General features: G+C 42.3%; 1 protein-coding gene across 2 annotated transcripts in view; it reads right to left on the bottom strand.

Moving 5' to 3' along the window:
• Positions 1-5,639, bottom strand: part of Lrch2 (leucine rich repeats and calponin homology domain containing 2) — a 142,201-nt gene that overhangs the window by 31,326 nt on the left and 105,236 nt on the right. The gene's annotated exons all lie outside the window — the stretch shown is intronic.

Below are 5,639 nucleotides of genomic sequence, written 5' to 3'. Positions count from 1 at the left end.
GGAACCAGGGATTGAACTCAGGCCTTCCTTGGGGAAGCGCTTATTCCACTGAGCCATCTCCCCAGTCCCTAAGTAGGTGCTTTAGACCACTGAGCCATCTCACCAGCCCCTAATTTCAGGTTTTAATTTTTTTAATTTCAGGTTTTAAAAGAACATGTTAAATGTACATAGTGAGTACAGTAATAGCAGTAATAATAGCTAATAAACTATTGCTTACTACCAGTATTGATTAAAGTGCCTTATATGCATTTATCATTTAATTTTGTTGCACAATGACATACAAAGATAAGATTTTCAATATAAAAAATACTAGCATGTACCACAAAGCTTCTCAGAATCAAATAAATACAATATGACAACCACCGAAGTTCTGATTCTTCCCAATGGAAATGATCCTGCAAATCAGTGGCACATTGTGCTTCTGCTTGCAATTCTTGACTGTCCTGTTGAAAATTTTACTAATTTTTAGATTATATCCAAACCTTTTAACCTGGTATTCAAGGTTTCTTTCTTTCTTTCTTTCTTTCTTTCTTTCTTTCTTTTTTTTTGCAAAACCGGGTATTGAACTCAGGCCCTTGTGCTTGCCAGGGAAGCACTTATTCCACTGAGCCATCTCTCCAGCCCCTTAAGGTTTTATTTAAATAGTCACCTTTACTTATGCAGCATTGTCTTCCATATTTCTTGGGAAAAGTGAACTTCATATCTTAACCACAAACTGGGGAATAAACTGTGATGGAATTACAAATATTGGACATATGTTCCTTTACTATCTCTCCTTTGACAACTGTAATTAAACTTTCCAGCTCATTCGGGACATAGCTTCAATACGCTTCTAACTCAGTGTTCTGGAAAGCCATAAAGGGAAGCATAAGCAAAACAATAAAAAAGAAACAAAAAGAAAGCTATCTGGGGGCCAGGGAGATGGCTCAGTGGAATAAGCGCTTCCCTGGCAAGCGTAAGGGCCTGAGTTCAATCCCTGGTTCCTAAAAAGAAAGAAAAAAAAGAAAGCTATTTGCCAACCCAGGCAAGATGCTTGCTGTAAAGTATATTATTTTTGCTTCTATCCTACTCTGATGAAACAGTGACATTTGAGTGAATGATATGCTAATATTTATTAAATAATTATGCTGCTCCCAGTGCTATTGTAAGCACTGTTGGTTTTTTTTTTTTTTTTTTTTTTGTACCAGGGATTGAATTTAGGACCTTTCTACTGAGCTATCTCCCCGACCCTAAAAGTTGAGAAGGCTTTTTTTTGGGGGGGCTGGCTCAGGCTGCCTTAAGGGTGGGTCAGCTAAGGCAGGTGGAGGTGGGGACCAAATTGCAGCAGCCGGCACCTGACTGTGTTTGCATGAGCAGGCACTTAAACAACTGAGCTAACCGGCAGGACCCCAAAGTATAAGCAGGTTGTTTTTTGTTTTTTGTTTTCAGTACGGGGGGGGGGGATTGAACTCAGGACCTTGAACTTGCCTGCCAGGCAAACACTTATTCTACTGAGCTATCTCTCTGGCAGCACTGTATGTTATTAAATAATTCAGCTATAGCAGTTCTAAAAGAGAAAGAACTATTAGACTCATAGTTAGCAAGAAACATGAACTGCCAGATCACACAGTAAGTATTGAAGGACTAAGAGCTGAGTGATTTGGGATTTGTCTTTTTGGGGTTTTTTTGGTGGAACCGGGGATTGAACTCAGGCCCTTGTGCTTGCCAGGGAAGTGTTTATTCTACTGAGCCATCTCTCAGGCCCCAAGCTGAGTGATTTGATTTTTTTTTTTTTAAACTGGGGATTGAACTCAGGCCCTTGAGCTTGCCAGGGAAGCACTTATTCTACTGAGCCATCTCCCCGACCCTGAGTGATTTGATTCTAAAAGCTCAAACACCACGCCATACCTTATGCATAAATCTTTTTTTATATACATAATTTTATTACAATAAAAAAACACAAAATACAACATCCTAAACAACACAAAACTTGCTATTGGTACTAGTTCCTGCAAATTTGTTGTGCTACCTTACATAAGGAAGAAACCATTATTTAGGGAAATTCAACATCAAAAGCTTTAATATCTAACTGTATGTAGTAGCCCCTCAAAAAGCTATAACCTTAACTTTTTTTTTGCGGGGGGGGGGAGATCGGGGATTGAACTCAGGAACCTGTGCTTGCCAGGCAATTGCTTATTCTACTGAGCTATCTCCCCGGCCCCCTGATTTTTTTTTTAAAAAGTTTTACTACAAAGAATTTTATTAGCTATACAAAAATCTGTACAGTTTTTATCCTGAAGCTAATGTTGAGCTGCACCTGAATTCACATTCTTAGCAAAACAACTGCCTGAGTACACATGCACTCCATGTGCCATTACAGGACAGCCACTTATTCCTCCTCCTCCTCCTCCTCCTCCTCCTCCTCCTCCTCGTCCTCTTCCTCTTCTTCTGGTTCACTCTTCTTCTTGGAGCCTGTTGGCCTACCAGGGCCCTTCTTTCCTGCTTCACTTTTGCCCTTGGCACTGTATGCAGCAATATCCTTTTCGTATTTTTCCTTTAGCTTTGCCGCTTTTTGTTCATATGGTTATCTTTGGCTGATTGCTCAGAGAACAGTTCACCCAATTTTCTTTGCAGTATTTCCAATGGACAGGCCTGGGTGTTCACTTTTGATCTTTGGGCGATGTTCTGAGCAAAACAGGAAAAAGGCAGATGGTAGTCTTTTAGGAGCATTCAGACTTTTTTTTTTTTTTTTTTTTGGTAGGACTGGAGATTGAACTCAGGGCCTTGCACTTGCCAGACAAGTGCTTATTCTACTGAGCTATCTCCCCAGCCCATTCAGAGCTTTCTTCTTTCCTAGCCTATGGCCAGCTTTGGGAGGAACCTAATTTGCTATCTCCCTGTCCTAGCGAGCTTTATCACTCCTCCCCTTATCTTCAAACTTCGACTTTTCCTTGGTAGACATGGTCTTCTATCTCTCCGAGCACTTCTTGGAGAACTCGGCAAAGTTGACTCAGGAGTCGGGTGCTGCTTCGTTTGCTCCTCGCGGCAGGTTTGCACGAAGAAGTGGACAAGGACAGCTTGCCCCGCAGCCTGTTGGGGTCTCCCTTGCCCACGGCGGCGTGGCCTGTTGGGGTCTCCCTTGCCCATGGCGGCGCAGCCTGAGGAGGGGCGAGGGCCGAGGCTGTGGTCAGCGCCCAGACGGCCGCAACCCCGCTCCCTGCCGCCCCCAACTTTTCCGGAGGCCTGCGGCGCCGCCTCTGCTGCGGGTGTCTGTAAGCCTCTCCCGTAGAAGGCGGCGCGCCCCCACCTCCAGTCAAGAGAGGACTGGCCCAACCCCTCGCCCTTCGCAGTCCCAGCGTCCCCTGCGGCCTGACGCAGCCGGCATCGGTTGAACCCCTGAGCCCTGAGCTGAGACCCGCAGGCGGCTGGGCCGTGAGGGAAGCGGAAGCACAGCCTCGCAAACCCCAGGAAGTCTCCCTTATGCACAAATCTTGAATGATGACCGGGAATATGCAAGGAATAAAAAGGGTCGGCTAATACCCATTGTCAAAAGCTACAACTCTTGTTGCATAGGTCCTGCTTTACAAACTTGGTCTTAACCATCCAGCAGAAAAGTATAAAAAGGAAGTATAAGAAGTAAAGCCAAGGGGCCGGGGAGATGGCAAGCGCAAGGGCCTCAGTTCAATCCCCGATTCTGCCAAAAAAAAAGAAGTAAAGCCATGCTGTTATGTTGAGCTGTTGGGGACTTGGGTCAACAATTTCTGACATTGCCAGTGAAGCGGAAGACTCAATACTATTATGGACTACTGGACTCTTTTAGAATATTTTGCTGAGTTTACACACCTATAATATTCAAATAAAGGAACTTTAAAAAAAGAGGGGATACAGATGAATGTCCATTTTGTATGTGTATTCAAAGTAGTTAGGATAGTTATATAGTTACATTCTCTTAGTGAATAGAGATTTGTTCTAATGGTGTTTGTAAATAGGATATCATGTCCGCATCTTGTACAGCAATTAACCACTAGGAGGAATGTATGCAATGTGTTAATTATTGAAACTGTCCTACCAATTTGGTTTGAAACTGTCTCATTGCTATTTGTTTCTGAATAAAATTATGGAAAAAAAAAAAGAAGGAGGCACAAAGAAATAAAAAGGCACAGTTTATGTAGAAAATAAACAGTATGTCAGTGAAGCAGATGAGGAGAGTGAATTGTGGCAGGTAAATGAAATGTAGAGAATAAGGAATAGTCCATGAGATTTTGAGGGGTCCAAATTTTATTTTATTGGTAGCAGAGAGCCAATAAAGAAATTTATGCCAGAGGATTTATGAAAGGGAAACTATTAAGAAAATATTATAGTTGTCCAGACAAGAAAGTATATGTTCCACCAAAGACAAGTTAGTAGAGATACAGGTGAATAGGAAAAGAGATACATATTATTAGCAGTGACAGGGACCAGGATAATCTTATTGTAAACTCAGGGCCCGGGAGATGAGATGGCAGTAGAATAAGTGCTTGTCTGGCAAGTGCAAGGGCCTGAGTTCAATCCCCGGTTCAGCCAAAAAAAAAAAAAAAAAAGGACAGAAAAAAAGAAAAAAATTCAATCTTACTATAAACTTGACTGAATTATGAGACTCCTACAGAGGTGGTTTCATTGTGAGGGCTCCAACCTCTTCAATGATTAATGCACTGATGAGTTCCAGGCCAACTGGGCTATCAGAAGGTAGACCTACTGGGGTCATGTCTTTGACAGGTTATCTTTTTTTTTTTTTTTAAATTTTATTCATTTATTTATGTGTGTGTGTGTGTGTATGGCCAGCTCAGCCCACCAGGGGGCGGGGCTGGCTGGCATGTGGTGCTGGGGGATTGAACCGCAGTCCCTGTGCTCTGCCAAGCTTGTTCTAAGTAGGTGCTTTAGACCACTGAGCCATCTCACCAGCCCTGACAGGTTATCTTTTCTCTGGCTTGTTTTTGCTCTCTCTGCTTCTTGGATGCCATGGATTAAACGGCTTTCCTCTGCCCTGCTCTTCCAACCATGAAATTTCTGACATGTCAAAAGCCTAAAAGCAGTGGAGCCCAGCTGACTAGGGATTGAAAACACAATGCAAAATAACCTTTCTCAAAGTTTACTTTCTCAGGTACTAACAGTGACCAAAAAAGCTGATTAATACAATGACCAACCACATAGGCAGAATAAGAGAGGGAAAGAATACAAGAGGACTGAGTTATAGAGCTTAGACAATGGAGGAGACATCACTGTGATTAAAAGAACAAAGAAAATTTGATCATATGGGGTGGGAAGAGGAGACAATCTAAATTTAAGAAATGTGTAAGGCAACCAGAAACACAGGTTTAAAAAACAGATGTTATAACACGTTGAGTTAATTTTTCTTTTTTCTTTTTTTAATCTTTTTATTTATTTGATACAGGATCTCATTACGTGGCTCAGACTTGTAGTGATCCTCCTATCTCAGCCTCCCCTGCACTGGGATTACAGGCATGCACCACCAGGCTTGGTTTCGGTGGCCGGCATGGCATGGGGTACTGGGGATTGAACCCAGGTCCTTGCCCTTGCTAAGCAAGTGCTTAGACCACTGAGCTATCTTCCCAAGCCCCAATAATAATTTTTTTTAAATATTTATTTATTTTTATTTATTA

The sequence above is a fragment of the Octodon degus genome, unplaced genomic scaffold (assembly GCF_000260255.1).
Source record: "Octodon degus isolate 3935 unplaced genomic scaffold, OctDeg1.0 scaffold00117, whole genome shotgun sequence".
In the NCBI taxonomy this organism is placed as follows: domain Eukaryota; kingdom Metazoa; phylum Chordata; class Mammalia; order Rodentia; family Octodontidae; genus Octodon; species Octodon degus.
The sequence above is the reverse complement of the archived record's forward strand: the minus strand, read 5'-3'. Positions and strand labels throughout refer to the sequence as shown.